Source organism: Eurosta solidaginis, chromosome 1 (genome assembly GCF_040869045.1).
Source record: "Eurosta solidaginis isolate ZX-2024a chromosome 1, ASM4086904v1, whole genome shotgun sequence".
Taxonomy (NCBI): Eukaryota; Metazoa; Arthropoda; class Insecta; order Diptera; family Tephritidae; genus Eurosta; species Eurosta solidaginis.
In genome coordinates, this window is record NC_090319.1 from 104,082,358 (window position 1) to 104,091,235 (window position 8,878).

Sequence of the window (8,878 nt, forward strand, 5' to 3'; positions counted from 1 at the left end):
AGTTGAAAAATACAGAAAACTCCAATATACATATGTATGTATGAATACACTAATTTTCAATAAGAACAAATAAAAATAATCTGACACCTTTTAAATATTATATTTAACTTTTACATTTCAAGTATGTGTATATAACATACAAATTGGCATGTCTAGTCCTTTAAGGCTAAATATACATACATAGTCAAGGTATTTATCATCATGCATATGCATCTGATATCAAATCTTTAATTGTATTTATCTTGATTTTAAATTTAATAATCCGAAATTTCCAAATTGGGTATGCCTTCTTGGTTGTCTTTCGTTAATGCAAACCTTACCTAATCTTAGTCAGAAAATTCTATACGAAATTGGCATAGCCAGGACATATGCGAAATTTTATTTAGGGTTACCACAAAGCATAGCATTAGTTTTGCGTATTTAACGCAAAGGTACAATAGTGGTGGAATTCAAACGTAATACAACGGCTGGCATTCTCCAGCTGACTAAACTTAGGCAAGTATTTCATAAGGGGGGTTGCATACATATGTGCAACCTAAGTGGTCATATGCTTATATGTACATATACCCCTACTCACTACGCACCTTGGTACATTTTCTAGGTGGCTGCACTCAACGCGCACTCTAATTGGGTATATGTCTATATATGCATATAACTATACCCAATTTAGGTAGCTAATCATACGTGTAAATGGGTGGCGATTAGATGTAAATAGTGTTTGTGTCGTATATCATGTTTCGTGTGCCTACCCTTATGTACGTGTACCTAGGAGTGTATGTAAGCTCCACTCAAGGGGCTTTGGAACGGACTCACCCCTTTATGTGGTTATTGCGGTAGTTGTTCTGGTTGAGGTGGCCGGCTCTGGGTGTGCCCGGCTTATTTCGTTGGGCCTATAGGTAGCGGCCTTTGCTGCTGCGGTTGAACTTGCTGTTGTTGATGCTGCTGATACTGCCGATTCAATTCATTGGCTGTTGTTGTTGAATTTTACCATTTGTTATTTGTGCCAATACGTTCATGTTGCCAAAGACCGTTTTACGTATTCAATACAAAATCGATTTTATAAAGTTGCAATTAATTTAAAAAAATTTCCCCGGTTTGTTGTTGTTGCCGTTTCAACGGGCACATGAGCATATAAAGAGTTTGCCACAGGTGGTTGTAATTCTACTGCATCCACATTCATGTACACATAACCGCTTGCAAATGTGTGAACAAATTTTTCAATTGTAGTGAGACTCCTCGCTGTTTTTAATGCGTTCAGCAAAATTCGTATATTTTATACTTAGTAAGATATGATTGATTGAACATAAAATGGAAGTTCTGCTTTTTATAGTTGATAGTAAAGAAATGTATTATAAAACTATTGCCAACTGTTGTCCTTTTTGATCACTTTTATTTTCCTGCAGATTGATTGATAACGTTGCCGATATCTTTCTGTAACTTCGGTAATAATTTTTTTCTTTTTCTGCAAAGATATAGCAAATATCACTTTTCTGGTGTGTATCGGGCGGAAACTCATGCTAGAAGAGAAAAATTTTTCTTCCTCATGGCCGGTCTGTCTGTTCCCTTCCTTTCGATATTTTTCTTTCTATCGCCACTTTCACCACATCGCTAGGTGTGTTCGCGTGAACACGCTCCCAAGGGGATCATGGCCGTAGACCGCAGCAGCAGACCGTAACAATATGGTCAAAAGAATGGGTAAAGTAGTTCAGAATGAAGGTGGATATACTGGTTATTAACTAAGCAATGTTAAATGTGTAAAAGAAAAGTTTTGTTTCATATATTTTTTTTTATACTTACTATCTCATCAAAATTGTACCTATTTTTATGAGCAGGTTAATTTCTGCCAAATAATGTTTTTAAATAATAACTAATATGTTTTTCGTTACTTTAATGTGAAGTTTGAAGTTTACTTATTTTCATTAATAAACAGGACAAGGATAAAATTATGTTTTATTTTCATAATATTGATTTAATAAAATGGATTTTTCCTGTTTTGAAATTGAAGGACTGTTGTGTAACTATTATTTTGAGCAGGTGTGTATATGTTTGCGACATCCGCCCAATGCAGCTCCTACCTTGGGCGGTGCCACTTTCCTAGATGTTCTGGTCTCCGTGACGGCAACCCCCCGACGGATTTCATTGCGCCATGTTGCCAAGTCGCAAACCCCAATCTACCGGGTACCCCAATGGTTGCCCAAGGACGCCCAGTCCCAGGGCCACAACAGCAGTTGCGTCCTGGCCTTCCTCTACCCAGGCGTAGTCACCCGCCACTTACTCCCCTATGCACTTCAGAATTCTGCAGTTTAACTGTAATGGACTAACTGGGAAGATCACGGAGATAGTCGATTTCATGGAGCGGCACAACATCCGCATTGCTGCGGATTTGTCAAGAGACTAAACTCACAGCACGATCTGCATTGCAGACCTGCTCTGGGTATAAGGTCCACAGAAAATATCGCGAGAGCGGAAATGGAGGCGGCCTCGCGTTTATAATAAACCACTCTGTGCAATATCACATATTTGATCCTGGCATCGACCGCAGGGACAATGTCTTAGAACGTCAAGGCCTATCTGTCCGGTCAGGCGATGCAAACCTAGAAATCATAAACATCTACATCCCTCCTGCCACCTGTTGCCCCAGTGGATACCTCCCTAATATTAGCGCCTTACTCACTGGCAACAATCGCATTATTTTAGGCGACTTTAATGCCCATTACGATATATGGCATTCAAACTTGCGGGCGGACAGTAGGGGTGAGATGTTGGCGGATCAAATAGAATAAACGACGTTCTGCACAATAAAAGGAGACGCCCCCACACGTATGGTAGGAAGCTGTCACAGTTCGCCGGATATCTCAATCGTGAGCGCAGAACTCGTAAACTGCGTCAACTGGCAGCCGATGGTAACATTGCCAGCCGATGGTAACATTGGCATCCGACCACCTGCCTATACTTATTTCGTTCGAGCGTACCGCCGACTTCATCGTTACAGAAAAACGTACTTTCATAAACTTTAAAAAAGGAGTGTGGGACGAATACAAATATTTTACAGACAACCTCTTTGCTGCCCTCCCTATCCCGACTGATGCCCGCTAAGGGGAGTGTGCTTTCCGCAAGGTCATTGAATCCGCCTCGGCACGTGTCATTCCCGCCCGGAGAATTCCCGAAATTCGGACCACTTCCCGGCGGAGGCCGCAAATTTAGCGAGAGAACGTGACCCCTTATGAGACAGCTCGACCCAGGCGACCCCCAAATAAGGGATATAAACCAACGCATCAGATTGCTTGTGGATGAACACAAGCGGGCGAAATGGGAGGAGCACCTAAGAGGTTGTAACCTCTCTGCCGGTGTGGGTAAACTTTGGTCCACCGTAAAGTCCATATCGAATCCGTCTAAGCACAATGACAAAGTTTCCATCGCCTTCGGCGATAAAGTGCTGTCGGATTGGAAAAAAAGCGCGAGCGCTTTCGGCCGTCAATATGTAATGCATTCTACGGCCGACAAAGATAGACGGAGGGCCAACAGACACGCACATAAACATAAATTCAGCGCGTCACCAATTACCATCACCGCCAGAGAGGTTGAAGATGCCATTGGTCACGCCATCCAAAGCAGTGGGCTTAGACGGCATAGCCATGACGATGCTTAAAAGCCTAGTGAAAGAGGGTTTCAAATACTTAGCACATGTCTTCAACCTGTCTCTTTCCACCTTTGTCATACCCGAAAAATGGAAAATGGCCAAAGTGGACCCGCTACTAAAGCCTGGGAAACCAGCTAACATAGGAGAGTCGTATCGTCCGATATCTCTCCTATCGCCAGTAGCAAAGACTTGAAGCCATTTTGCTCCCCTACTTCCAAGCAAATTTGCAGCTAGCCTGTCATCAGCATGGCTTCAGAAAACTCCATAGCACCACCACCGCGCTTAATGCCATCAGCACCCAGATAAATTGCGGTTTAAATCAAAACCCCACAATAGAAGAGTACTCGTAGCGCTAGACCTATCAAAAGCTTTTGTTACGGTCAACCATAGCACGTTACTGCAAGACCTGGAAAGGTCCCCCATGTCTTAAAAGGTGGACCACAAATTATCTGGGTGGTCGGCAGGCATCGGTGCAATTTAGAAACGAAACATCAAAACCAAGAAGAATTAAACAAGGGGTGCCACAGGGTGGTGTCCTATCCCCACTTTTGTTTAATCTCTACATATCTAAGCTACCTTCACCACCAGAAGGAGTCACTATCATTTCATACGCCGACGACTGCACAATAATGGCCACAGGTCCAGGCCCACAGATCGATGAGCTCTGCAACAGAATAAACGGCTACCTCCCTGATCTCTCCAGTTTTTTCGCCTCGCGAATCCTGGCATTATCACCGACTAAATCTTCCGCGCCCTTATTTACAACATGGACGTCCCAAATGTCAACCATTTTGAACATCCACGTCCATGGCACTACGCTACCGACTGTCCTACACCCCAAAATCTTGGGTGTGACATTTGATCAGGATCTACATTTTGGTGAGCACGCAGCCGCAATTGTTCCGAAAATCCAGAGCCGTAATAAAATCCTCAAATTCCTTGCTGTACCTGGGGAAAAGATAAAAAAACGCTCATATAAAACATACATAAAAAGCAATTGGCCAGCATTTACGTGCTATGCGTCACCCATATGGTCGCCAAGTCTAAAAATTGCCCACTGGAAGAAGCCACAGGCCTGCCAAAATACTGCTCTCAGAATCGCCACGGGCTGTCTTCTTATGTCCCCAGAACACCATCTACATAATGAGGTGAGAATACACCTCATCAGGGAGAGAAATGAGATGCTAACCAAACAGTTCCTGTTGAATACCCAGAAACAGACATCTGATTGATGAGCCAACACCGCCTAGGGGCTTAAGGAGTCATCTCCGTAAGCATTTTGAGGAAATACGGCACCCGAGAACACAGCCGTATGCAGCAAAAAAACACAAGCAGGTCCTTGGTGAACTCCACAAACAGGCGTCGGACCTTTATGTCAGGAATTGCCCGGTGAATCCAGTACTCAAAGAAAAGTACCCAAAACTTGTGGAAGAGGAACGAATACTCCCCAGGGAAACGCGTGTCACTCTTGCTCAACTTCGTTCTGGATACTGTCTTACCTATCCAGAATCAACCCCGACATACAAAATGTATGCCCCGTTTGCTATGTGTCCCCACATGACACCAACCATCTCTTTAATTGTAATGTGGAGCCAACACCCCTTTCATTATGGTCCACCCATGTTGAAACAGCAAGTTTCTTTGGACTCCCGTTAGAGGATATTGATGACAATTTGTGTTCGATCGCGGCTGTTAGGTGGGCGAAGCACTGCTACAACAACAACAAGGTATGAGTTCGAAGTGGCAGTCTTATGGCTTCTGTGCTGGCATATGGTATAAGGGCCAGGATGCGTGGTAGCGCCTGGTGGTCGGGATTGCTACTGTTCGCAATGGTATTGTTTCAGATCGTCAAAAATACCGTTAGCGTCAGCTGTATGTTTCCATATTCATTAGTTGTGCACAATGTGATATTCTGAAGTCCAGCCATTCAATTCAGAGGCTTACACCGATGACTTTGTCAACGCGCCGGCCACGCCGCCGCCGCCGATTAAAAGTACACAAAAAAGTACGTTTACCAAAAAAATAGGGGGGGAGGGTTGGGGGGAGGGGAGGGGGGTATGCAGATTATCAACGCTAAGTATAACGGGAGCCCTAAAAACTACCCCGCCTGCAGATCTAATGGACAAAAGTATATCGTTAGCAACTCCAAAACGGTTTAAGGCCCAGCGGCAGCTTGAGTATAGGCCTTATGCCATAGCAGTATAGCGATGACTTATACAGGCGAATGCACTATATGGCCCCGTACCTGAGCTTCGAAAGAAATCCCAATACAACAGAGCCGGCGAGTTGGCACAAGGGTACGGAAATGGTGGAACACACTATGTACGTGTATACTGATGGTTCCAAATTAACGTAAGGGGTCGGGTCTGCTGTTTGCAGTGTCGATCCCGAAATAAGTAGATCCTACTGGCTGACATATCACTGCAGTGTCGTTCAGGCGGAAATTGTAGTCGTAAAGAAGGCAGCAGATATTCTGCAGGAAGCGTGCTTAAGCTGCAGCCGTCTGACTCAGCGCGGTTCGACAACATTTTTAAGATCATATGCAAATCCTACGACGTTAAACTCACAAAGTTCCTCATATCTCCAAAGAGACAAGATTTAAGGCTCACGAGAGGCACTCTAACTGGACACTGCCTTCTGGCATCACACGCCCGTAGGTTTTGAGGTGTTATCGATGTTGATGGTCTTTTTCCGGGTATAGATCCGGTACATTCCGGTAACAAGAACCGTTAAGGTACAAGACCGACCATCGCGGGAACGATTTAATATGGCCATGTTGAAGTTTTTAGGCCATCCCGCCCACACCCCTAATTCCGTGGAATTTGGGGTTCGCTAGAGCCTTGGCTTCTAAAGATACATGATTCGCCACGGGTATGTGAGGGTGGCACTTGGGTTGGAGAAGCTTTAGATTGCGCTGGCAACACCTTGAAAGGTGTTTTTCGGGGATGACGAAGGTGGATAGGTTAAAGACATGCGCTAGATAATTAAATCCCTCTTTGCCAAGTTTTTAAGCACCGACATGGCTATGCCGTCTGGGCCTACTGCTTCAGATGGTTTAGCATGAACGATGGCATATTCAGCCTCTGTGGCAGGGATGGTAATTGGGGACCCGCTGTAATTATACTTGCGTGCGCGTCTGTTGCGCCGCCGTCTGGTTTCGTCAACCGTAGAATGCATTACATATTGTCGACTCGAGCATTTTTTCGCATCCGACAGCACTTTATCGCCGAAGGCGATGGATATTTTGTCATCATGCTTAGTCGGGACTTAACGGTGGACCATGGCTTACCTACACCGGCAGAGAACTTACAATTCTTCAAGTGCTCCTCCCATTTCGCCCGCTTGTGTTCATCCACAAGCAATCTGATGCGTTGGTTTATATCTCTTATTTGGGGGTCGCCGAGGTCATGCTGTCTTATAAGGCCACGTTTTCTCGCTAGAGTTGCGGCCTCAGCTGGAAAATGTGGCCGCATTTCCGGGATTCTTCCGCCGGGAATGAAGTGCGCATACGCGGATTCAATAACCTTGCGGAAAGCACGCTCCCCTTGATGGGCATCAGTCGGGATAGGGAGGGCAGCAAAACGATTGTCTGTACAAGTTTTGTTCCCACTTTCCTTTATTGAAATTGATGAAGGTGCGGTTTTCAGTAGTATTCAAATCGGCAGTTCGCTCTAACGTAAGGAAGAACTGTCATCCCTCTCTGGCCCCCTGCATCTACCATCGTAATATGTTTACGGTTTCATGAGAGTCATAATCGAATGCACTTCAACGGCATAAATGACACCAGTAGTCTGCTAGATTTCGAAAGCAATATGAATTGCAGTTGAAAGCTGCCATAAAGTAATAAAAATGTTACAGGATTGACAATGCTTAAACCGAAATTAATCTAGATGCTGTAATTCCTTGAATGGATCATGGTAAAATGTAAGCCATATTGTTACTAATAGCATCACTTGGGTATCCAATAATTTGCAACCAAAGATACATCAATGATCAAATATACTCATTTCACAAAACTAATAAATTACTAAGCTACATATTTTCATTTATGATAGCCAACCATTTTATTTCGATGTAATTTACTCCGGAATCGACCTTCAGTCTTCCGAATCCTTCATGCCACCCTCTTCAAGAACGGTCTACATATACGTACATAACTTGTATGTGTGAGCACAAGTGTATAGTTGTCGTTTGGCCTGCTCCATGGCCTAGCCTCGTTCAATCGTTCATTTTGCTTTTACCGTATATTCGTATTTGCTCCTCCTGGTGCGCTTCGTGCATATATTAACCAGCACAAACGAAAACACCCGACCACGGAGTTCACATTTGGAAACCAGACGAGACGATACCAAATATTCATGTGAGCTATACATAAGCGACAACGAAGATGAACAAAAAACATAGATAAGGAAAACGGAGTTCAGAAGGAAACGCACAATAGCTTTGCGACAGCAAGATGGAGTGTCCCATAAATTTGGGACTCTCCTCATGTTGACCATGGACCATTCGTGCGCTTGCTGGTGTTAGAAGCGGCGAGATGCATTGAGAAAAACACTAATTACTAAAGTTATTTTAAAACATGTAAATTTGTATGTTGCTCTTGCAGTTTCTGTTAATAATATTTTGTGTTACATTCTCCTAATCCAATTTCCTATTGCACACTCCACCATTTTGGTGCTACTTTTATGTACATGCGTATGTCTGATGATGAAAGAATAGGTGTAACAATTTTCAACTTTACCTTGAATGAAGTTGAGCAAAATCACTATAAAAACATACATTGCAGTGCACTTTACGCCTTTCTCTACAATTTAAAAAACAATAATTCCTTATTTTCAACTAATTAGCAAACTTAATTTTCTAATTTCACATGCAGAAATATTTTCTTGTCCTATTTTTCAACACACTCGCCCCGAAATTTTACGTTCCACAACTAGATTCAGCATAAAATCTACACAAACAAAGGCTGCCATATCAAATTTTGTATACCAACTTAGAGTTGGCAAATATTGAGACAATAGTGATTTTGTCACAGTGATAGAGAAAATACTGTTTGGAATATAAAAGCAGTTGATCAATTTAATCTGACATTGAATGGTGAAGATGAATTAGCAATAATCGCATACAACAAAAATTGTTGGCAGCCAGCCTTAGAATCGATTCAATTGCTTAACTCATCTTTCAGGCGAAGGATAAGAGCCAGAAATCTATGTAAGTCCGCCATTGGCCAGGTTAAAT

General features: G+C 43.2%; 1 protein-coding gene across 1 annotated transcript in view; it reads right to left on the reverse strand.

Annotated features, from left to right (window-relative positions):
• The window catches only part of LOC137236626 (uncharacterized protein DDB_G0288805), a 95,155-nt gene extending 86,597 nt beyond the window's left edge, over window positions 1-8,558 (reverse strand). The window contains exon 1 of the mRNA XM_067759471.1: window positions 8,382-8,558. The gene's annotated coding sequence lies outside the window, so the exon portion shown is untranslated. The remainder of the gene's footprint in view (window positions 1-8,381) is intronic.
• Between the last annotated feature and the right edge of the window lie 320 nt (window positions 8,559-8,878).